General features: G+C 38.2%; 10 non-coding genes across 10 annotated transcripts; 5 read left to right on the top strand and 5 right to left on the bottom strand.

Moving 5' to 3' along the window:
• Positions 1–11,793: 11,793 nt before the first annotated feature.
• Positions 11,794–11,865, bottom strand: Trnaq-uug. Its single transcript has one exon. It is a non-coding gene; the product is annotated as a tRNA-Gln (tRNA).
• Positions 11,866–13,624: 1,759 nt separating this feature from the next.
• Trnaq-uug lies at positions 13,625–13,696 on the top strand. The gene has a single exon. It is a non-coding gene; the product is annotated as a tRNA-Gln (tRNA).
• A 460-nt stretch (positions 13,697–14,156) lies between these two features.
• On the bottom strand, positions 14,157–14,228 carry Trnaq-uug. The gene has a single exon. It is a non-coding gene; the product is annotated as a tRNA-Gln (tRNA).
• Positions 14,229–14,371: 143 nt separating this feature from the next.
• Positions 14,372–14,443, top strand: Trnaq-uug. The gene has a single exon. It is a non-coding gene; the product is annotated as a tRNA-Gln (tRNA).
• Positions 14,444–14,944: 501 nt separating this feature from the next.
• Positions 14,945–15,016, bottom strand: Trnaq-cug. The gene has a single exon. It is a non-coding gene; the product is annotated as a tRNA-Gln (tRNA).
• A 167-nt stretch (positions 15,017–15,183) lies between these two features.
• Trnaq-cug lies at positions 15,184–15,255 on the top strand. Its single transcript has one exon. It is a non-coding gene; the product is annotated as a tRNA-Gln (tRNA).
• Positions 15,256–17,083: 1,828 nt separating this feature from the next.
• On the bottom strand, positions 17,084–17,155 carry Trnaq-cug. The gene has a single exon. It is a non-coding gene; the product is annotated as a tRNA-Gln (tRNA).
• A 183-nt stretch (positions 17,156–17,338) lies between these two features.
• On the top strand, positions 17,339–17,410 carry Trnaq-cug. The gene has a single exon. It is a non-coding gene; the product is annotated as a tRNA-Gln (tRNA).
• A 7,843-nt stretch (positions 17,411–25,253) lies between these two features.
• Positions 25,254–25,325, bottom strand: Trnaq-cug. Its single transcript has one exon. It is a non-coding gene; the product is annotated as a tRNA-Gln (tRNA).
• Positions 25,326–25,518: 193 nt separating this feature from the next.
• Positions 25,519–25,590, top strand: Trnaq-cug. Its single transcript has one exon. It is a non-coding gene; the product is annotated as a tRNA-Gln (tRNA).
• The last annotated feature ends 421 nt before the right edge of the window (positions 25,591–26,011 follow it).

Below are 26,011 nucleotides of genomic sequence, written 5' to 3'. Positions count from 1 at the left end.
TTTCGTTTCGTGATCGTGTGTGCATTCGGCTACGCACGCAGTTTAGAGTATAAACTTTGCACAAAATATCTTAAAATGCTGTAAATAGTACTTTTCTGGCTTTGCTTATTATCTGCCGATGTTGTCAGTGAATCCTTAATGCCAAAGACGAAATAGAACAAAATGTAAATAGCTGTTGATATAAGCAATCCAATATATTTATAGTATTTTTTCAACTCCCGAACTGTTATTTGTAACGAAAAAATTGAAAACGCATTGTTTGGCTCTGTAATCATGGCAACGCATTGTTATAACGTTACTACGCGCTTGCGCGGGAAAGCGGCGGGTGCTGGCTTTGGGGAATAGACTTATGTAGGGTTTTAATAGACTTATGTAATGAAAAATAACAGTTTTAAAGATTTAATCGTAATTACCAGTGACATGTGTTTTACCTATATGTTCAAAATCAAAGTAACATCAAATAACAGTTCGGGAGTAGAAAAATTACTTGATCGTAATTACCGCAGTGACATGATGTTTTACCTATATGTTCAGTCAGTATCAAGTAGCCGATCAAATAACACTTCAGAAGTAACTAGTTAACTACCATTACTTATACCTTTAAACAAAAAGAGATGTGTGTCTATACCTACGTCCTACATTTCTATTATACAGTGTGTATTTTTGATAATACCTCAAACTTTAACCAGACCAAGATTTTAGTGCTGAGAACCCATAAAACTATTAGTAATTATATGTATGGTCCTCACTGCCAGAACGTAATTTTTATATTATTTAACTAGCTTTTGCCCGCGGCTTCGCTCGCGCTAGAAAGAGACACAAAGTAGCCTATGTCACTCTCCATCCCTTCAACTATCTCCACTTAAAAAATCACGTCAATTCGTCGCTCCGTTTTGCCGTGAAAGACGGACAAACAAACAGACACTCACACTTTCCCATTTATAATATTAGTATGGATATTGAGTAGCAATGTATTGCGTGCACCTAAATATTTGACATCTATAAGACGCGGAACTAATTGACAATTCGTACCTACGTCAAGTCAGCTAACAAAATTCATTGCGTGCTGAATTATTTTGTGAGCATTTTCAGAATTTGGGCCACCTCAATTAGCGTAAGTTGTTAACAAAAAACCGGCCAAGTTCGAGTCGGACTCGCGCACCGAGGGTTCCGTACAAACCTGCAAGGTTTACAAAGTTCGTTCATTACGACAATCGAGTCATAACTATGGTATTTTTATTGCAAAATGAAATTCATTAAAAAAATATATATTATGTGATGTAACTAAAAATTTATGGTTTTCGTAATTTTTCCTTTATCTATGCTATAAGACGTTGCTTCGTACCAAATTTCAAGATTCTGAGTTCACGGGAAGCACCCTGTAGGTTTTGATTCCCTTGCAAGTGTCGAAAATTTGCGGCATAAACGGCTGTATCTTTTGATTGCGTTGGCTTAGAAGTTTGATTTTTTCACAGCTTCAAGGGACAGTAGACCTGAGTAATTGATATAAATTTCAGCTTCATACCTCCACGCGTTCCTGAGAAAAAGGGTCTTGACAGACGGACGGACGGACGGACAGACGGACAACAAAGTGATCCTATAAGGGTTCCGTTTTTTCCTTTTGAGGTACGGAACCCTAAAAATTAACTCGCTGTCAGTTTTGTGACGACAATTATAAAATCTATCTAAAAATTTACTTTTTTCACATTCTGTATGTAAATTATCGCTCAAAGTTTATGTAATAACACAAAACAATATTTTTTTAAAGAAATTTCTTGCTTAATTATCGTCACAAAACTGACAGTAAGTTAATTTCTGATAACAACTTACGCTAATAGGGGGCTAATCCCAAATTCTGAAAATGACCACGTATGAAAAAATAAAAGTAGTATTTATTAATTAAATCATATGAAAATAATATGTTCCGTAGGGCTTATACTAATAAACCTTTAATTATGAGGTAATATCAAAAATACAACCTGTATACACAGAAAAATAACTGTCATAATTCTGACCGCAAACTGTACAGATTCTCTATCCATATTTGGATTACCACATTTTGCATAAAAATCACCATTATTTCCATGAAAAAATTACGTAAGTGACATAAATGTTGTTTATAAATATATTTTTTTTTAAATTATAAATGGGCTTACTCTTGACCACAGACTAGCCAAAGGCAAAGACGTGGCCTACGATGGAGCGAGCTCGCCCAGAAGATGCCTGGCCCCGTAGCCCAGAATGATTTCTCCGCCTGTCCGCCGCTGGCTCTGTCGCGCCAATACGCAAGCGCGATAGAGATAGATATCTACTAGCGCTTCGAAATTGTGCCATTCGGATCCCATTTGAACTCACCAAATAACTTCTAAATGGAATGAATATGTTTTGGAATTTTAATGTTTGTATTTGTATTTCAACGTGAATGTCGAAGTTTTCACATAATTCCTTAATGTTAATATTAATTGTATATATTGTAATATATAGTTAAGTACGTATAAACGGATCCAAAGACAAACGTGCAATCCTATGTAATATTATACCTAAAGTATGTTATAGACGAGTCACTTCAATAAATGATGATGTTTAAAAAGTTGTTTTTCTTATAACTTTATAGATCTTTATTTACATGAACATATTTACATAATTAGGTATATAAGAAACTAAGATTAAACTTAAAAGCTAGCTAATGTCTAAAATAGGCCCTTGAGGTATTGTACCAAGGATATTGGCGACATTTCCTCGCTGTATCGCAATGTAATACTTACGGGGAAATTAGCTAAAATTACGGCATAATTAATGAAAGATTTTTTTAAATTGGGATATGTAAGTTATAGACCGAAGTTATTTTTCATCAACCCTCCCCACCCCTCCCCCTCTGTGTTACCCCTCTACCCTTTGAGGGCAAAGAGCCGAAAATTAGGTTTTTCTTAATTTCTGACAAAAGCGTTGAAGATACAGAAAAAGCGTATAGAAACGAGGTAACCCTTAATAAATTTACGACAAATCTCTCATTAACACTTCAGTGCTAGCACTTATAGTTTTCGCGTGATCCGTCACGAAAGTCACATTCATTAAAGAAAATTGCAGTAAGGACCAACTTTCGTGACGGATCGCGCGAAAACTATAAGTGTTAGCACTAAAGTGTTAATGAGAGATTTGTAGTAAATTTATTAAGGATTACTTTGTTCCTACACGCTTTTTCTGTATCTTCAACGGTTTTGTCAGAAATCACGCGACGCAGAGGGGGGAGCGGTGGGGAGGGTTGATGAAAAATAACTTCGGCCTATAATGAACGTATCCTAATTTTAAAAAATCTTCCATTAATTATGCCAAGATCTTCATACATAACTTTCCAGGAGCAACGTACTATTAGAATGTGTGCTAGGAACGCGCCTCTTTCATATATTTATTTGATCGCCAGTGTCCGAGGTGTGCGTTAAGGTTGAGCAATGAGTCAAAAACGATTACCACCATATACAACGATTAGAATATAACATATCCCTTTCTCTCCTATGCATTACTTAGCAGGTAACTAGTTACCGAAATTCATCAAAATTGGTTCTGCTTTCTTTCAACCCCTTCATAGTTAAAAGTGGCTCTCCTACCCCTTTTAGAACCACAGGCGTGAGAGTTTTTATGGAGGAGTCAAACAATGAGAAGATGTCCAATTGTCCACCTTTCGAGGAATTTAAGCACTAATTACTTGAAATTTTAATGCATTATGAAAGGTTCTAAATGCTCTAGGCAACAGATGTAATGCGAAAGATTTGCCTTCGCATTGTGGCGGAAACGTATTACGCCGTGGCTTGCGTGGGCGACGGTCGCGCGATGGTCGCGCGACGGCGATGCGACGCATACGAAATCAAACCTTATCGATATAGAAGTAGACGATGCGATGAGACGCGACGGCGACGGTCGCGCGACCGTCGCCCACACAAGACACGGCGTTAGTCTCAGTATAGATCAAGAGCCCAGGCCCGCCAGACCTTCCTCAAATTCTCAAGGATGAAACTTTGGGACAATGTAGAGTTCATATCGGTGGTTAATGTGTGCATATTTTCTAGTTCGGCCCATCGGCCAATTTTTTGCTATCAAGTGATGAAGGTGAAAAAAAAAAGTGCTTACTTTCCTTAAATTCTCAAGGCTGATTTTTATATATGTGTTAGAGCACGTTGTTAGAAATTGGTTATCATCAATGCCAGACCGTTTCCGCCGGCCATAACTTTTACCAGACGCGACAAAGTTGGCAAAAAACGACTCTAACTTACCTCATTTTCTCAAGCTTGATTTTGATATATGATACGCAGGGACCTATAACTAGACCGTTTGTAAGCAGCCAGACCAATCGGATGGACCCAACCATCCGCCAGACCGACTTAAAGTTTCGATACGAGCATTAGTAGAATTGAAATATTCCGGGTCTATAAAAGCTAAAAACTTGAATTTTCTACATTAAGCTACGTGTATATTGTATACTTGACGTAATAAGCGACTTTCAAAAATTTTACTTCTAAGGAAATAAAAAAATGAAAGTTTATATGTGGTGCAAGATTAATTTTAAGCTATGAATTTTATTTACACTGCGTAAGTACATGTGTATTTTATTATAAATATAAATTTTACCAGACGCGACAAAGTTGGCAAAAAACGACTCTAACTTACCTCATTTTCTCAAGCCTGATTTTGATATATGATACGCAGGGACCTGTAACTAGACCGTTTGTAAGCAGCCAGACCAATCGGATGGACCCAACCATCCGCCAGACCGACTTAAAGTTTCGATATGAGCATTAGTAGAATTGAAATATTCCGGGTCTATAAAAGCAGGGGCGGCTCACTCCTCAATTCTATCGCCGCGCTACAAGTACATGTCAGCGGCCGCGAGTTCGCGGCCCATTCATTGGCAACGACCTTCGCGCAGTGCAATAAAATTTAATGTTGGCTGCTCGCGTGCGGTCCGTTTGTTAATGTAGGTAAGAATTTAGAATGGCGGCATTTTGTGAACATCAAAGGAGTGAGCCTTCTGTACTTGTACTATTATATATTCTGTGATAAAAGCTAAAAACTTGAATAAAGAATTGAATTTTATATTATAAATAACGTAAACAAGGAAAAAACAAATTGGTACAGTGCATTATAAATTAAATATTCAATTCAAAGAAGTAAACAATCAATGTTACAACGGTATATAACTAAACGAATTTCCTTTCTCCTACAAAACATGGTAACATACCTAAGTGACGAACTTTAGAATTACAAGTTTAGGACGTTTAAACATTTGTACTCAATACGAACATCATCAACCCCGTTATAACCCATGTCGGAGATGCGGAATTTTGAGACATGAATACATTTTTGGCATTCTTCAAATACATGTATGCCGTTATAAAAAGTTTAGAATACTTTACGTATGTACACAACATATACACTTATACTTTCCACCTCATTTTAACTGAACTTATATAAATGCTTAAATAACTTTTGTAGTATGCGAGGGATTTGGCATTATATGCAACATACACATAGTGCCTTTATACATAGTGTGAGGTCCCTCGCCCACAAATTAAAAAGGATCGATCTTAAAACTAATTTTAAACCACCTTTTTCGACGACCGAAAAAAGTTTAATTTACTTTTCTTCTTTAAATTTGTAATAAAATACACATGTACTTACGCAGTGTAAATAAAATTCATAGCTTAAAATTAATCTTGCACCACATACAAACTTTCATTTTTTTATTTCCTTAGAAGTAAAATTTTTGAAAGTCGCTTATTACGTCAAGTATACAATATACACGTAGCTTAATGTAGAAAATTCAAGTTTTTAGCTTTTGTTAGCACTTTTACAACATACTTATGCGGGAAATTAATTTATATGACAACTGCGAGCCTTCAAAGCGCCACGAAGGATATGATTTTAAATAATTTAGCTTCGAAATAAATGGACTGTATAAATTTGAATATTAAAGTAAATTACGACACAAAATACTTGCTTGCACCTTATTTAAAAGGAAAGAGGAAAATGCCAACGCCTACCTTTCAGATTTTCTTCTAGGTCTTCACAGCTTGCCAGCTTTTCCAAAACTCCTCTCAGCAATCAGCACAATAGTCGATACACTTGTTCACGACAGTTTTTAGGGGCGCGTTAATATTTATCACATTTTTGATACTTAGCCATGCGCAGGCTGTTAGCCAAACGGAGCTTAGACGGGAACTGGTCGAGGCGAAAATTACGTCTCGAATATTCGCGATGAGTGAGATGGATATACTAATCTCACGTGCGTTGGCAAAGGATAGGTGACTTGGAAGGGTGAGGCGATTCGCAAGTACCTACATTTAAAAATATTAATATAAAACTACCTTAAATGTAAAAATAATAAATTTGGAACTCAACAGCTTTTATAGACCCAGAATATTTCAATTCTACTAATGCTCATATCGAAACTTTAAGTCGGTCTGGCGGATGGTTGGGTCCATCCGATTGGTCTGGCTGCTTACAAACGGTCTGGTTACAGGTCCCTGCGTATCATATACCAAAATCAGGCTTGAGAAAATGAGGTAAGTTAGAGTCGTTTTTTGCCAACTTTGTCGCGTCTGGTAAAAGTTATATTTATAATAAAATACACATGTACTTACGCAGTGTAAATAAAATTCATAGCTTAAAATTAATCTTGCACCACATATAAACTTTCATTTTTTTATTTCCTTAGAAGTAAAATTTTTGAAAGTCGCTTATTACGTCAAGTATACAATATACACGTAGCTTAATGTAGAAAATTCAAGTTTTTAGCTTTTATAGACCCGGAATATTTCAATTCTACTAATGCTCATATCGAAACTTTAAGTCGGTCTGGCGGATGGTTGGGTCCATCCGATTGGTCTGGCTGCTTACAAACGGTCTAGTTACAGGTCCCTGCGTATCATATATCAAAATCAGGCTTGAGAAAATGAGGTAAGTTAGAGTCGTTTTTTGCCAACTTTGTCGCGTCTGGTAAAAGTTATGGCCGGCGGAAACGGTCTGGCATTGATGATAACCAATTTCTAACAACGTGCTCTAACACATATATAAAAATCAGCCTTGAGAATTTAAGGAAAGTAAGCACTTTTTTTTTTCACCTTCATCACTTGATAGCAAAAAATTGGCCGATGGGCCGAACTAGAAAATATGCACACATTAACCACCGATATGAACTCTACATTGTCCCAAAGTTTCATCCTTGAGAATTTGAGGAAGGTCTGGCGGGCCTGGGCTCTGGGTCTAGAAGGAAACCCTTTTCGCACTATACATCTGTATCTATATATTTGATTAAGTTAAGGCAGTATGGATACAAAATGTTTCAATATGGATTTTCCAAGCGCCTGACACTAATTTAATGATTCTATCATGCGCATAAAGTCAAATGCTTTTTAATTTTTTGTATTTAGCATATTACCTGCCTGCTACGCCGCGGTCCCGGGTTCGAATCCCGGTAAGGGCATTTATTTGTGTGATGAGCACAGATATTTGTTCCTGAGTCATGGATGTTTTCTATGTATATAAGTATTTGTATATTACATATATCGTTGTCTGAGTACCCACAACACAAGCCTTCTTGAGCTTACCGTGGGACTCGGTCAATCTGTGTAAGAATGTCCTGTAATATTTATTTATTTATTTATTTATTTATTATGAAAATTTTGCTTCGAAAAAAGAAAATCTTTTGCTGGCGGCATCTTTAAAACATATATTGAGAGGTTTTACAGACAAAGAGACTGTATCACGAGTTTTTGAAATTAGATATATACTGTATTCGATAAACGACACAGAAAATTGATTTATTCCCGATGACGCGCAGCGATCATATAGATCAATCTATATAGATGATGATTATGAAATTGAAAATACATACAAGCAAGCACGCGTCTTCCTGAGGGACACCATCACCATCCAGGATACACCAAACATCTGCAATTCCAACAGCAATTCTCAGTTTGTAATCAATTCTTCGATATAGATTAAAACACAACATATAGATTAGCCTGTGTGGTGACACTGGTGACGGGTTAAGAATTTCATCACCCCCTTTCTTCTCGTGGGTGTCGTAGAAGGCGAATATGGCATTTGGGTTAAATTGTGGCGTAGGCGAGAGGCTGGCAACCTGTCACTGCAATGCCACGGTTTCGTTTTCTTTCAACCCCTTATTTTGCCAAGAGTGGCACTGAAGCTTTAGTAGTTTCATGTGCTCTGCCTGTATCCCTTTACGGGATACAGGCGTGATTGTATGTATGTATTGTATGTATGTATGTATAGATTAAAACTGGTAGACTGTTACCTACATGATGCTAATAAACAGAATCGACCAGAATTCCCTCAATCTCCCATCGCAAGAAGTTTGTATGAAACTTTCCTTTATTGTTACCAAAATATATATTTTTGATTCCTACATAAACAGGGATTTTCAAGCCAAAATAAAACTGATCCTTCACCAAAGCCTTAGAAGCTTTCATTACTTCTCATCTCGTTAAGATCGAATTTCTTGTTTCCAGACCCGTCATCCGGGAATTATGCAAATAGGAGCGACGATAGTAACTTCGTTTGGCCATTAACGCGGCGAGGAATATGATTTGCGATCCTCGGAGCGTCTTCGGTTACAATTATGTATGTATATTTGGTTAGGTGGCGAAATTCAGAAGACTTGGAAGCGAGTGGATTGTGATAAAACGAAAGAAATTAATTCTGGAAAAACTGCCGACGTAGTAGACCAATTTTCTAACGGCAAGAACACTCCCGACTCATTCAACTTTCAAACAAAAGAAAAACAAATCTAAATTGGTTAATCCGTTCGAAAGCTACGATGCCACGAACACACACACACAGGCAGACAGATAGACAAACACGTCAAACTTATAACATCCGTCGGATCGTACACTGAGAGAAATTTGCATTGTGAATTTAACAAGTTCGACTTGTTGCGGTTTCAGCCAAACGTATGTTTAAAACAATATGTGTCTGGTTGTTTTTATAAATATATTGCCGATTCAAATGACAAGTAGCTTGTTGTTTGAACCAAAGAGCACGTAGGCGCTATTTTAACCAAAAAACTTGTTGAACGAACATGAAAACTGGTTGTATTTTCTCTCAGTGTATCGTTTTGGGTCGGGGGTTAAAAACAGCGTTGTACATAAGTATGACTTTGTTTCATAATAGGTACATATAGAACCCCATTACTCATTTATTCAATTGGACACCTGCATTCCCGAGGACTATTATAAATGCTGCGTTTTAGTTGAGATAAACAGATACCTATTTATTTTAGACGGTTGGTTTAAAATCTCCAATTTTTATAATTTAGGTACTTTTACCACGTGAAGAATATCTAACGCTATACTGAGGCAGGGGTTTACAAGAATAGATATAATAAATTGCGTATAGAAATAGTTTATCATAAGTATTCAATGATATAGAATATATGGATTATTTTATAATATAAGAGAGTAGAGACTGCACGATCCCACAGTCAAACAGTGGAAACTGTTTTGTGGGACACTGTACTTGTATAAGCTGTACACTTTTATGTTAATACATAAATAATAATAATAATAAGCAAAGATCGTCTAAAAACGGGCATGCTCTTTAGGAAATATTTAACCTGATGCTTATTATCCTTTCATAGTACAAATTAACACACCGATATTTGCCCAAGGCGCGTCAGAGTCTCAAATGTCAACCAAAAGCTTAATTTGGTCAAATCAAGCTATCAAAGTATAGCCGATTGGAAAGTAATGAGACCGCCCCTGTGTTTGCTCATGAGTGTTGTTTGAAGTACCATGATCGATGGATCATTAGGTTAATGGTTATCTGTGGCTAAAGTGATTGAAAATGGTCGATAATTGCTGATGATTGATATTAGTTGCGCAAGGGGCGAAGTTTTATTAACTTGTGTTAGTAACTTGCTGGTTACCAGTTGGTCGCCACTTTACTTTTAGGTTTAAATGTAAACAAATAATGTGTACATTTTCGAGTAATTAATACAACATGTGTCGGTCAACCGGCTATAAAAACCATTCCGATCTCTCACTGAGCGACCAGTCTTTATCATACTTATATGGTTCTATAATAATTTTATTTACCCTCCACTTTTAATAGACTATTTATTTAAGTAGACATACTACCGAAACCATGAAGACGAATCCTATTGTTCTGGGTTCTAAAACGTGTTTATGTGTGTCAATTCAGGGATGAAAAAAAGCTCCTTTACGGCGTTACCAAAATTAAAAGAGTCACGATTAGGTACACAAAATCGGCACAATAACTAGCTACAGGTAAACAAAACACAGGTTACACGTGCTATCTAAATTAATCTGAATAAACCTTGCTGGTAAAACATTTTCCGCTTCCATATTATTTCGCCACCTCATCATCGGTATATTAATTTTAACACACCTAACGTCCCAATTCAGCGCCTAGGATTTTCCCATTGTTCATTTGATCCATACCGGTTTCGTCCGTCCGTGATCCATACCGAACGAAACACCAAAAAAAAAAGAACAAACATGTGTCATCCATAACAAAAAGTGCAAATAAACTTTAATTGAATTGAAAGTAATTATTACCCAAAATATGACAGGCGCAAAAGGAGGGTTATATATGATTTTGGCCGGTATGTTTTATCAACAGAAGCGTCTGCGAGAGACATAAGAAAATTTTATATACAACCCTAAGACTCCAATACTGCAATTGACCCATTGGTCCTTTTCGTTAAGTCCCAATATTTTCATCCATCTATTTAGTTATTTTGTCAACCGTAGATCTACAAATGATGTATTAAAAGACATATCGATGGCCCATTTATCAAAACTGAAAGTTACAAGTTACAAGCGGAAGTCTCTTTCCAACTTGTCATATTAGACAGTGACAACCACTTGTAAATTGTAACGTAGCTTCGAGAAATGGGCCCCTGAATTGAATATTTACAGTTAATTTAGGACCATTGTTGGATTGGGAGATATGGACTATACTTAGGGGTAAGTGTTGTATAAAATAAAACGATGTGCCTGAATTTTGATAAGGCATTCAATTGGGTCTAGATCTAGATCTAATATCTAAGAACAAAATGCAAAGGGACTGACATAGTCATACGTATATAATTCTATTTGTCCATGTTACATAGACAAAGCAAATAAAACCTGTCGTGCTTGATCACCGAAGGCGGGCTGTGGGATTTGTCCCGCGCTAAACGCCTGTTAGCACGCACTCCGGCGTACGCCAGGGCTGCACTCGGACCACTGTTCTTCATAAAAACAATATGTACTCTCAACTGACAACGACGTCACACCGGTTCGATTTTATCTAGCCATTCGATTAGAACAAACTACAAAAGGAAATAGACTAGTCCAAATAAAAATGCCTGGATTTTGAGAAGGCGTTCGATTAGATGTAGATTTAGAATCTGCTAGTAAGAATCAAACAACAGGCATAGCCATACTAGATAATTCAACAGTCATGTTACATAGACAAGCAAATAAAACCTGTAGTGCTTGATCACCGAAGGCGGGTTGTGGGATTTGTCCGGCGCTAAACGCCTGTTAGCACGCACTCCGGCGTACCCCAGGGTAGCACTCGGACCACTGTCTTTCATAACAAATATTACTAAAATTCACACCCATTAATAAATGGTGAAATACGTACAATATATCGCCAGTCAGGCTTCAAATATACATACTAACTGTTAAAATTGGATATCTCATTCAGTTGACTACATGATCAAATGGTTAAAATAGACCTTTGGAATACTTATGTTAACTTGCAAAAATCAGGTTTCACCGAGATTTGAACTCGGATCGCTGGATTCAAAGTCCAGAGTGCTAACCATTACACCATGAAACCGCATACAAAGTCTCTCCAAAATTATAATGATAGTGATCAATGAAATGAACTATATCTCAATACGCACATGTAAAATCAATCATGTCTATGTAACTTACCAGATAATGTTTGAACAGCTTTTAAAAATGTCATCTTTCTTGTTTTATCTAAAATAAACGTATCATCACCGTTGACTACAGTCATAATAAGCACACACGTGCAACTAAAACTGGTGGTGCACGTAAAATTGCACGTAATATAAGTAAACGCATAAATGTGTTTAGCAAAAGCTTTTACGAAAGCCACTGCCATCTGACCTTCCAACCCGAAGGGTTACTAATTCCTTATTGGAATTTGCCTTCAGTAATACAAAATTTTAGTCTCGGGAAAAGCATAAAGTATTGACAGCATTGATTACATTACGAGTTTACAATACAATGACAATGCAAATGTAATATGTATACTTAATTCATATTTTTCATGAGATATCAAAGCCACTTTAACAAAAAAAGCCCTAATCCCGCCCTGCACGCAGAATCGCCGCGCATTTATAATTCATACGCCGCACGTGCGTGGACGCAATCAGTATGGTGCATAATGGATGAGAGGCGAGCGTCGTGAGATTCACGAATCACCAGCAACAAACCCTACAACATACAGTCCAAAATTGCATTTGCAAAAAAATTACGAATCGGGAGCATTTTGAAACCCGAAAAGCATAAACCTTAAGTCGTAGAGTCCAAAATCCCTATCTTGGGGCACGAATCTGCATTGACCTTTGATGTTTTTGTCTTATTCAATTTGTCCGAGTAATTTGTGAGGGTCAAGAAATGCAGTGTAATATTTTTTGTTGCTGTAGATAACAGATTGTTAGTAATTTGGACGGGCATGTGATGACTCACAAGAACAATCCTAGCTACTTACTACGAGTATATTTCTTATATTATTGATCGTTAGTTAACTAAGGTTGCTTCAGATTGAGCAGAAATTCCTTCGGATGTTCAAAATGTTTTTCTCTGCAGGTTGCAATCAACTGATTTTTGTGTGGCAAAGTTTGATTATTGCCTAAAGATATTTATTTGATTCCGTTTTATATTTTTAATGGGAAGGCCTATACATTTATTATTAAGCGGCGACTCACGAAACTGGCCAATAGATATAGAATTGGTAATGATAATTATGATTTCATTCCCTAAATCATAACCTGGCAGGCAATTATGGTCGCGCGATAAATGATAAAACATTTCATATCCACTACTAGTAGTGCGATAGGGACGGCCTGATATTTTATCGTCTATCGCGCGACCATGCTACCCGTGCAGGTCGTGCATGTTTTATCAAAAGCGGCTTAAAATGGTTTATAGCATTTGACAACCATAACATATTAGCGTGTCACATTTCATTTAGCTGATAATTCTACAAGCCAAGTAATAATAATAACCAACGTAGCGCCATAAACCAACCATTAGAAATTGATTCTGTCTAGGATGGTAAAATTATTTAGACTCTCAGTGTTTGTCTTGTGGCGTATATTATTATTTTAATTTAAAGGAAATTATTGTACCTACATCGATTACTGATCGAATTCATTTAAAATTCTTAAATTAAAATTGCAATTAAGTACAGCTGTTAGTCGTGACGGACCATCACGCACACTACTTTAAGTATGCTATCAAACCGCTTTACTATTAGCAAGAACTTTCACCCGCTCATCTGCCTTCGACCTCGTGACGTCACAGTGAGAGGCTTATAGCTCGTATATTCAGCACATCTCATGTGAGGTTCCATGGTGTAATGGTTAGCACTCTGGACTTTGAATCCAGCGATCCGAGTTCAAATCTCGGTGGAACCTGTACTTTTAGTTTATTTGTTTGTGGTTGTTTGGTGACCTAATTAAGCTATGGATGTTTGTTTCGGTTGACACATTTCTTGATCAATGAACAAAAAATTATATCAATGCTGATTCGGTCTTTTATGCAATCTTTGAAATACAAGAGGTATATCTATGTATTGAACCCGTTGAAGGCCACGCTTATTGTGAACCATGTCCGAACGCATGAAGGTTGATTTACGTTATGCCGGTGAAAGGGTCAATTTATAATGTATGCAAAATAAATTAGTTTTATTGACGACGAGGCAAACTATACTATGTACCTACCTACCTACCTAAATCTTTTCTTTTTATTTATAATTAGGAGTAAGTATAGTATAAACATTACACTTTATGCTTTTCGAATATTGATAATCTATCTTCGATTTGCCATTAAGCCTAATTTAAGAACTACTTATGCAAAAGTTCGGACCAAAAAGTCAGGTTCCACCGAGATTTGAACTCGGATCGTTGGATTCAAAGTCCAGAGTGCTCACCATTACACCATGGAACCGGTTGGTGAAAGCCGTAAAAATAAATGCCGTAATCAGATTGAAATCAATAATATGTTCACACTTGAATAAATACGTGAATTAAAACTCCATTCAGTAAGAATGAAAGAATATAGCATATAGTAATTTTGTAAGAATAAGCAGAGGTTCCATGGTGTAATGGTGAGCACTCTGGACTTTGAATCCAGCGATCCGAGTTCAAATCTCGGTGGAACCTGACTTTTAGCAACAAAGTTAGCGTTAATTAGCTTAATTTATTAGCTGTGTTTACATGCATGCATCTTATACAAAATGCACGTATAAAATTCAATTTAGGAAAAAACTAGTAACTATTGAAACTAGAAAATTTAACGCGCATATAATTTTAATAGGAATTATTGTAATGTGCATAATAATCCCACATGTGCCATAATATTATGTAAGTGTGCAAATAAATACAATTTAGTCAACTTTCGTAGAAAAGGGATACGTTTCGTAGAAGTGAATATGCAGTGGATCGTCACATCAGTCGGCGTAGCCAAAATGGCAATCATCGACGCCAGACTGCTGGCTCTGTCGCGCCAGCACGAAAGAGCGATAGAGTTAGATAGCTACGAAATATATATTATCGTGAGCGTTTGTGCATTTGGCTACGTATACGTACCCACTGTACCCAGGTATAGTTGCCGAGTCTAATAGTAAATCTAGTAATATAATGCAAATAATTAGTCAAAAAGTCAGGTTCCACCGAGATTTGAACTCGGATCGCTGGATTCAGAGTCCAGAGTGCTCACCATTACACCATGGAACCGTTTAATTGCCTATCAAAATACTTAAGGACTACATTCAACATTAAAGACATATGCCAATTGAGCAAACACTTATTGTTCTTGTGCAGTGGCTAAGTGGCTATCAATCATTATTTGACATTATTTAAATAATAAGAATATGGTAAAATTATTGTCATGAGCTCTCATCGGTTCCATGGTGTAATGGTTAGCACTCTGGACTCTGAATCCAGCGATCCGAGTTCAAATCTCGGTGGAACCTGACTTTTTGAGTTTTGAACCTTTCTGAAAGTCCGTTTTAAATCATTATTTTATTTCCTATGGCACTTGAGCGTGCCGCTCTGAGCCACTAAAATAATGTTTGGCATTGGCACCTCATCAAGTCACAATTTTAAAGATAATTTATTTACATGAACATATTTAGATAAATATATAAGAAATCCTAAACTTAAAAGCTAGCTTATATCTAAAATAGACTCTTGAGGCATTGTACCAAGCATGCTGGCGACATTTCCTCGTTGTACTCGTATCGTAATGCTGACGTTGTGCACAGTCACAATAGTATGCTAACAAAAGAGTTTTACGCATTGCATTTCCTTTTAGACCGTATCCCAAATCGAACGGCCAAGAATAAACAACGCAGGACAAAATTTCATCAAGCCAGCATCACTTTCCGATAGCGTCCCGACCGAAATGGCGCCGCGATCAAATTTATTCAAATTGCGCCGTGTCACCACCGCACTCCCGTCGCACCTGGTTTAAACCACCACCGAACCAAAAGCAACCCAAGATTCAATGGACTGCGATCTAAAGTGTAGTGCTGCGACTTGATCGCAATTCCGAACATTGCGATATATGATTATGGATAGAAATTCTTATTCCACTCAAAATAACATCCGTTTCCTCTTAGCAGAGGTTCACTTCGCTTCTTAGAATCCTCTTCATCTTAATTTGCACCTTACTAGTTTCTTATAGAGTTGTTCATAGTTCGTGATAGTGGTTATATAAGTCGTGTAGTTAAGTAAATGGCGAATAGCTGAAGCGGCTGCCTTTGTATCGAAGACGTGCCTTGTCGGGTGCACGGTCTGCGTCTGAAGGGTGCATGACTCGATAATATGCTGAGAATACATTTTGACATGCACATAGTCAAATCATATTCTCAAAAGAGTCAAAAGTAATGAACGAGCTATGCTTATGAAATTTTCACGCGTGGTTACTAGTTTAGTAAACTTTAGTACAATAATTTCTAACATAAAAATATATATCTTCTAAAAAACCTGCTAAAACTTATGAATGGTAACATCCGATGACGAAAGTCATGTGTTTCAAAAGTATAGATAATCATAGGGTCGGAATATTATGAATGCAAAGTTTTATAGCTTAAATATTTCCCCATTTTAATAAGGATGTATATAATTTCATATATCAGATTAATTTATAAGAACAGTAGTTTAATATCATTAATACGTACACAATATATCATTATCTTTTTTATCTTTTACGAACATTTAAATAAACAAGAACTCTTCAAAACTTCATTTTCACGCATGTTCCCCAATAAAACTTGTAAATGTAAAGTATCTTTCACAAATCAACTTAGAACACAACCGTCGAACATTTAAAAAACCCTCACGACACGACATAATCAAACATCTCTGAGCACGATCACAAACATATATTTACCGTTACATTCGTGGATTCTTCTTTGGAGTTCTATGGGGTGATGGTTGTCCCGTACGCAAAGTTATCTTTGTGGAATTTACATAAAGATGGCCGGTGAGAGTTGAGATGTCTGGAATCGAGTTAGGGGGGATACTTTAAAACTGTCGCTTAGTTGAGATGTCGAATCCGTTTACCGAGTTTCTGTGAGTTTACGAAGAGGTTAGGGATGGGAGGTTATCGATACAGCGTTCGACTTGACTTTCGCTTGTACGGGTAAAAAAGAATCGTGAAAAGTAAGAATCCGATACATTCTATGACTCTTTTCTTTGCCATAAGATAAATACGACCAAATATTTCGATGTTTCTTATTGCTTTGCTCACTATGTCACTTTCGCTTTATAACCTACATAATATTTAACTAAAAAGTTAGGTTCCACCGAGATTTGAACTCGGATCGCTGGATTCAGAGTCCAGAGTGCTAACCATTACACCATGGAACCGATTAATTGCCTTTCAGAATACTCAAAGGCCATTTTAAGCGTAAAATTATACAATTGCAGAACAATTGTACAAATACTTTATACATTGTTCTTGCTCATTGGTCATTAATTATTTTCTGACATTAATTAAATAAATAGGTGACTAGTAACAATGTCAACTAAATATTACAATGAGCTATCATCGGTTCCATGGTGTAATGGTGAGCACTCTGGACTCTGAATCCAGCGATCCGAGTTCAAATCTCGGTGGAACCTGACTTTTTTCAAACACGTATTTTTTTTAAATTACTGGTTAATGTTTTGTGTGCTGTATGTTGTGTTTTTTTATGCAATAGGCAGCAAACGAGAAGATGAGCTGCCTGATGGGAAACAGTCATCGCCGCCCATGGACATAAGCAACATCAGTGGTGTCACTTTTGCGTTGCCGTCCTTTGAGAACCCTAAATACCTGCTTCTTGAAAGAACCCCATGTCATAGCTCAAAAGAACACCTCAGAAGGTAGCTGATTCCACAACTTGCATCTTCTGGGCAAAAATGAAGCCAATTGTTCCTGGTTTATTTGTTGAGTAACACATTTAAACACTGGGTTAGTTAATTTTCTGCGATAAATGTTGCCGGAAACTCAGATTTTTCTACCCTTCATAGAACAATGTTGTCATTGTTACGGTAGCACTGCCATTTCAGATTTCAGTCTCAGCTAGAAGACATGTAATTCAATTTTGTAGTCTTTGTAGTATACTTAGATGGTACCTATAGGGTATTTTAGAGCCATACGAAGCTATATTGATAGCGTATATGACAGACCTACTGATGACGAAGGTTCGGAAATAATGTAGGCGACACCGATTAACTTTTAACAATTTTAATCAAACTTTAGCGATTAAATTACAATGAGAATTATATAGATCGGTGCGCGCGCGCCTATGCCGAGTGCCGTTGGAGGAATGGTGGCGCGGTGCGCGGCGTGGAGACAGCCGGCGGGGGCGGCGCGCGGGGAGAGCTGGAGGCGGGGGAACCGGTCCGCGAGTCGTGGTAGGGCGTTAACAAGCTGGCCCCCTTGGACCGTCCTGGTCCAAAGTGAATGGGAGCGGGCAGAGCCGGTTGTAGGCTCGTCTCAGCGTCCCTGTGGTGGTGGTAACGTCAGCGACGCGGCTGACTCCGTCGTCGCCCGGGTAGACAGCGGCGACTCGTCCGAGTAGCCACCTGCTGGGCGGCAAGCGGTCGTCCTTGATGAGGACCATCTCACCGAGCTTCAGCTGGCCTCCGTCCCTGCGCCATTTGTTTCGGACCTGCAGTTCTGAAATATATTCTTTATAATAGCGATTCCAAAAATGCGCTTTGAGCGCTTCTATTCTTTTGTATCTTGCAAGGGTGTGGATCGGCGAATCTTCCACCAAGGGAGCAGGTGTCATTGTGAGAGTTCGACCTATCAAAAAATGCGCAGGGGTGAGAGGAGTGAGATCTGACGGATCAGATGAAATTGGGGTCAAAGGTCTAGAATTAAGCAAAGCTTCACATTGAACCAAAAATGTTACCATTTCTTCATAATCTAAGTGGGCCATTGAGGTAACTCGTTTTAAATGATATTTTACCTGCTTTACGGCTCCCTCTGCCAAACCATTAAAATGCGGGCTATAAGCAGGACAAAATTTAAATTCTATTTCCTTAGCAGCTGAATATGATGTTATTTCATCAGAATTATTTTTGAGGAACTTTGCTAATTCGTTGCAAGCCCCTACGAAGCAAGTACCATTATCTGACAAAATGGTGGCTGGTTTGCCTCTGCGGGCTATGAATCTGTTTAGAGCGGCAATAAAGCCCATTGCGGTCAAATCAGTGACGAGCTCCAAGTGTACCGCCCTCACTGCTAAGCAGACAAAAACCACTATGTATGATTTTTTTAATTGACAACCACGACCCTTTTTGCTCGCTATCAGGATCGGCCCAGCGTAGTCGCAAGATGTGTTAGCAAATACATATTCAGACTGTACCCTTTGCAGCGGCAAGTTTCCCATAATAGGTTGATGAGTTTTCCCTGCATATCTTAAACATGTAATGCAGCTTTGTGAGGTTTTTCTGCAAAGGTTACGGCCGTTAATTATCCAATACCTGTGGCGTAATGTTGTTAGCATCAGCTGCGGTCCAGTGTGCAACAACATTCGATGGTAGTAGTGTACCAATATTTTAGTGATGTGATGTGATGCATGTAATAGAATAGGGTGTTTTGTGTTATAATCGTAATATGAATTTACAAGTCTACCGCCTACTCGCATAATCCCAAAATCATCTACGAATGGGTTATATTTCAAAAGTGTGTCTTTAGGAGAGAGCGGGCATTTCTTTTGCAAACGCGAGAGTTGCTCAGCGAATTTGTCAGCCTGCACTTGGTGACATAACATTTGTAAAGCTAAATTTAGTTCAGACACTTTTAATGGGCCAGTGCTTTTACTTGTTTCATTTCTACAGTTATGAACGAATCTATTCATGTATGCTATAATTCTTTGCAGTTTACAAAAGTTTGAATATTTAGAAGTGAAATTATCCTCACGTTGTTCTTTAATTGAAACAAGACAATGTGTTTTGACTTCAGGCAAATCGTGCAAAGGTAAGTTTTGAGGCTGAGTAGGCCATTGTATTTCGGTTTCGTGGAGGAAGGTCGGTCCTTCCCACCACAAGGATGAATCCTTGAGGCTAGATGCACTCTGACCCCGGCTGCCTATGTCGGCAGGATTCATGTTTGTGGGTACATAGTGCCAATCAGTGGGGTTAGAGTTGTTAGTTATTTCTGTGACCCTATTGTGGACGAATTGTTTTAATTGATGTTTACATGTTTTTATCCAGCACAAAACTATAGTTGAATCAGACCAAAAATGATGTGAGTCAATTGTTAGGCGCAGTGAATTTTTCACTTTTTTTGCTAGTTGGGTTGACAAAAGGCCTCCTAATAATTCCAATCGTGGGGTACTTAATTTCTGTTTCAGTGGAGCAATTTTGCTTTTGGCTAGTATTAGGTGAACATTTACTTTTCCTGCATTGGAAATTGAGCGTATATATATGCATGATGCATAAGCTTTGTTACTAGCATCGCTAAAAGCGTGCATTTCGACCTTGACGTAAAAATCACATAATATTCTCCGCGGGATGCGAATTTGGACTATTTCAGGTATTTGTTTAGCAAAATTGTTCCACTGGCTCTCTATTTCGTCGGGTAATTGGCTTTCCCAAGAAATGTTTTTAGCCCACAACGACTGTAGAATTATCTTGGCTGGCAATAAACAAGGGTTTATAAGTCCTAATGGATCAAAAATAGTGGCAATGGTGGATAAAATACTACGTTTGTTTATGGGTTTTTGTTTTAAAGTGTCAGTTACAGGGAACAGCAGTTCATCAGATTTGCATGACCAAAGTAACCCTAAAGTTTTTGAGTTATCTTCTTTGTCTAATTTAAATAGTTCATCACTGCTGTTATCTGCAACCAAGTTATCTAGTAGTGTTGGTGTGTTTGAACGCCATTTTCGTAAGTGAAAATGTGCGCTTTCTAGTGTTTTTATGACGCCTCTGCACGTTTCTAACAAAGCGTCTTTATCATCGTTGCCCGAGATGAAATCATCAACATAAAAATCATGTAAGATTGTTTCACTTACAGTTTTGTCTGCACATTCTTGACCTAATTGTACGAGACACCTAGTGGCAAGATATGGGGCACTGGATGTGCCATATGTGACAGTGTTTAATTTGTATTGTTTTATTGGCTGTGATGAGTCTGGCCGCCACAGGATTTGTTGTAAACTTCGCTGGTTTTCAGTTACATAGATTTGTCTGTACATTTTCTGGACATCTGAAGTTACTACAAACTTGTGCTGTCGGAATCGAATTAATATGCTCAGCAAGTCATCCTGTACAGTCGGCCCAACGAGTTGTATGTCATTAAACGATTTTCCTGAGCTAGAAACTGCAGAGCCGTCAAAAACAGTGCGCAAGCGTGAAGTGAGACTAGACTCGCGCAAAATTGCAAAGTGAGGCAGAAAATATGAAATTTCGTTTGTATGTATGTTAGTGTTTTCTGACATGTGACCTAACCTTAGGTATTCTTCGATGAATTCAATGTATTTTTGTTTGTATTCTGGGTTGCGCTTGAATTTACGCTCTAGTGCTTGAAATCTGAGTAATGCTTGTGTTTTTGAATCGCCCAAACATTCAGGGGATTCCTTTAGGGGTATTGTGACAACAAACTTACCATCTGGGTGGCGTGTTGTTGTTTGTGTGAATATGCGTTCACATTCACTCTCACCTTTATTGTGGATTTGTTGAGTGGATGGAACCGATTCTAGTTCAAAGAACTTGTCTAGTTTTGCGTCAAGCTCAATGTTGTTTATTAGATTGCAGTGGACTGTATAAGGTTGCTTTTGTTTAGAGTTTTGTGTGTGTATAGAACCTACGACAAGCCATCCGAGTGTTGTTTCAACTAAGATGGGTTTATTCTTGCCCAGGGCTATGTGATTGAATGTCATCAACTCCCAAAAGAGTTGTGCACCCAGCAGCATCTGCACCTCGGATGGCTCGTGGAAATTCGGATCCGCTAGGTGGATGTGAGGGGGAATAGTGAAGGAGTTACAGTTTATTTTAGTGAATGGAATCATGTCAGTGATATCTTGGACAACGAAACAAGTAACGTCTGTTGTGTAATCTTGTGTGCGTGATTTAATGGCTACATCACAATGTTCGGTGATGCGTGACCTTTTCTTTTCTAGAACTGAGACTGACATATTAGTAGAATAGGTAGGCAATTTTAGCTTTGACTGAAGATCTTTCGTTATGAAACTCGATATGCTTGCGTTGTCCAAGAGAGCTCTGACTTTGTGCATGTTGCCATCGCAGTCGCTGACGTTTATGACAGCTGTAGCTAGGGGTATACTCGAACTACCCAGAGTGGAGCATAAAGCAATGCTATTAGTAGCCTGTGGTGCTTGTGTACACTCCTTTTGTGTTGATTGTGCCACACAGTCATTTGAAGGTGTGGATGTGGAAGGCTTATTGTTTGCATGTATGTCATGTTTCATGTGTAACATGGTGTTGTGTCTTTGTGTGCAAAGCCGGCATGAGCTCAGCCTGCAACGTTGCTCGTCATGTCCTGATCGCAAACAATTTGTGCAAAGGTTCAATTGTTTTACTTTGGTAATTCGCGACTCAATTGGCATTGTTTTGAATTTAGTACATTGATATATTGAATGGTTATTGTTGCAGACAGGACATTTATATTTGTACTGTGTCTGATTTTGAGTATGATTTATAAGAAATGTTTTATGACGATTATGGGTAATGTCACTGTGTCTACGTGGTTTGTCTAGTGTTCGTGCTTCTTCCATGGTTTCTAGCAAATCTGCGCGGTTTCTCAAGAAAGTGGTAAATTCTGTTAGTGTTGGTAGATGTTTAATGTCATTGCGCTCGGTCTCCCAGTCGCGCAGAGTGGCTGAATCGAGTTTGCTAGCTACCATGTGAATTATGAGTATGTCCCAGTGCTCCGTGGGTAAGTTAAGAGTCCTCAAAGCCCTGAGATTTTTGTTTACTAAATCTATAGTATTGCGCAAAGCCCTTGAAGACTCTTGAAGCACAGGGTGTATGTTAAATAATGCATTTAAGTGATTATTTACCAATATTCTATCATTGGTGTAACGTTCACAAAGTAAGTCCCACGCGACTGTGTAGTTATCAGACGTGAATTCTAATGATTTAATTACGAGTGAAGCACCGTCCTTTAATGAACTTCGCAAATAATGAAATTTATGTATAGCAGGAATTGATTGGTTGTCGTGTATGAGAGATTTATAGGTATCATGATATTCTAACCAGTCCTGATAGCGCCCAGAAAAGGTAGGTAAATGAATAGTAGGTAATTTAATATTTGGCCCACCTGTGAGTGCAGTAACGATATTGGAACCCGTTACCCGATTGTCCTCAGGCGCCGCAGAGGCAGCACCGACCGCGGCCTGCCTGCTGAGCAGTTCCTGCGCAGCAGCCATGGCCCCGAAGTAGCTTGTCTCGAAAGTTTCCCGTTCTGTGTACTCGTCACCTGAAATTTCCGTCAAGTTTTCTATATCAGTTTGAACTGAGTCGAAATCATTGTACATATCTTGGATTTTGTTAAATCTAGTATTTAATTCGTGAATTTGCAAGCTATTTAGCGTAGTGCAAGACAGAAGAGGCTCTAGATAAGATTTAAATATGGTGAGCTTTGATTTGTAAGAAGCACGTGTTTTTTTTAAGTTTTTTAAATCCATTGTGCGAGAAATGCAATAAGAATTTGAAATTGTGTGCAAGATTTTTGGCCAAAAGTAGCCTTGAATTTAGCTGCAATAAAAGGAAATACAATTAAAACTTTTTATAATTTAAATATGAAAACTTTTAGAACGATACGTAAATTTTAAATTTGCAAATAGCGTGTTTGCGAATGGCAATAGCGTGGCAGAGGCAGGCAAGCAGCTGGAACAATGGCCTAAGCGTCCACGAGCACGCTGCAGCCGCGGCCAAGGCACTGCTCGGATACGTGCAACGTGCGAGGATGAACGCGTGGATTTCTGAAATATTTTAAATAAATATTAAAAATTAGCAATGATGGCACACGATTGGCACAATGGTTGCAATGCAATTAATTAGACCTTGAAACGTGGTGACTAGTTTAAGACTAAATTTAGGAAAATATCATAAAAATATCCAAAATATGACCGGGAATGTTATCCTTGCTATAGAAACTATTAAATTTATAGGAAATATTGAATAAATCTTAATGATTGACTTAGATGTAAACGGATTAAGACTTGGGGTGACGTGGAGCAGGAACGTAATTTTGACAAAGGCCAGTTGAATTTAATTGAAATTTAGAGAATTGCCCAATAAAATGAATAAACTGAGGCAAGACTATACCTGCGCATTAAGAAATAAAATAGGAACGACTCACAAATGAATGTTGCAAACCCTTTTCCTGGTATTTGGCACCTTTCTTGGTTTTGTTTAAATAATTGTCTTGTTTCTCGGACGGGCGACTCGAGCGAGTCGATAACTTCACTATTTTCCTGTTTGTTCTAGTAGTTGTAGTTTGCTTGGCTTGCGGTGATTCACTCCGGTGTTGAGATAAAATGGCGATCGTAGTATCGGCTGGGCGCGCTGCAATTTGTTTGATTTATCTTGACCTCGTCGAAACGGCGTCCTTACGGTTCCTTTATGCCGGATCCGGCTCGAAACTTGATGACGAAGGTTCGGAAATAATGTAGGCGACACCGATTAACTTTTAACAATTTTAATCAAACTTTAGCGATTAAATTACAATGAGAATTATATAGATCGGTGCGCGCGCGCCTATGCCGAGTGCCGTTGGAGGAATGGTGGCGCGGTGCGCGGCGTGGAGACAGCCGGCGGGGGCGGCGCGCGGGGAGAGCTGGAGGCGGGGGAACCGGTCCGCGAGTCGTGGTAGGGCGTTAACACCTACTTACATTCAAAATATAATTGGCACCAATTGGGCTGTCAATATCGCTATCAATTTTTCTTCCTTTTTCTCTTAGTATGACTTATCGTATGTCTAAACTAGCGACATTGCTCCATCCCTACGCCACTGGGGGCGTCCAAGTTGCGTATTGAGTTACGCGCCCCAACACCGGTCCGATCTGCGCCATTATAATATCCATTGTCGGCGGTACGAGTAATCCGGCCATTTACATAATGGCGCCCTGAAGTACAGTGGACAGTTTGAATAGTTTGGATGTACATTGTACAGCCAGTATCAAAATGAAACTGCTCGTTCCTAGAGACCCGGATACAGAAAATGAGAGTAGAATTGGTATGGCGAAAGGAAACAAAAGACTCATTAGACCTGCAAAGCTGGCAGATAATTGGCGCTTCAGTGCCTATCTCGCCGTGACATAGATCAAACGTCGTTTTCTAATTGTTTTAATGACATAAGGACAGGTAATCTATGTCGCGTCGACATTAATCTCGTGCCAATCTTGTGCTAGCCTTGACGCTATCAAGACCGCCTAAGACAGGAACACGTTGAAAAACGACCACACAACCTTCAGAAATGAAACAAAATATTTCCAAAAAAGTCAGGTTCCACCGAGATTTGAACTCGGATCGCTGGATTCAGAGTCCAGAGTGCTCACCATTACACCATGGAACCGATGATAACTCGTTACAATTTTTTCTTCATATTCGTATTAAGTAGAAATTTATTTAATGCATGTCAAGATAATGATTGATGACCACTGAGCAAGAACAATAGCTAACAAACAGTATCTATTTGAACAATTGTTCTGCAATTTTATAATTTTCTACTTAAATGTAGTATTTAAGTATTTTGATAAGCGTTAACCGGTTCCATGGTGTAATGGTGAGCACTCTGGACTCTGAATCCAGCGATCCGAGTTCAAATCTCGGTGGAACCTGACTTTTTGATCAGGTTAGGTTACCTATAAGTTTTGCCTTTTAAATAGCCTTTGGATGTGCTGTAAATGAGGTATTATTATATGATATTGACGTTATTGTATGTTAGGGGCTTATATACTTTATGTAAACCTTTAGCCATTCGTCAAGTCATGCAGGGGAACAAGCAAGCACACGTACAATATTGGCTCACATTCTATCACACGCGCATTCTTCAATAACATTTCTATCCGTGTTAGGAATACCATATTCACATTTTTTCTAGGACATGCTAAAAACTGCAGTAACGATAAATTCGGAAAATTCCTAACAAACATGAGAAAATTATTAAATTCTAAGTAGCTAACGACAAACCGAATATAAATTCACTTGATCGCCAGACCAGACTAGCACGCGTATTTTTAATTTTAAACTTTTTACCTC

The sequence above is a fragment of the Leguminivora glycinivorella genome, chromosome 6, assembly GCF_023078275.1.
Source record: "Leguminivora glycinivorella isolate SPB_JAAS2020 chromosome 6, LegGlyc_1.1, whole genome shotgun sequence".
Taxonomy (NCBI): domain Eukaryota; kingdom Metazoa; phylum Arthropoda; class Insecta; order Lepidoptera; family Tortricidae; genus Leguminivora; species Leguminivora glycinivorella.
The sequence above is the reverse complement of the archived record's forward strand: the minus strand, read 5'-3'. Positions and strand labels throughout refer to the sequence as shown.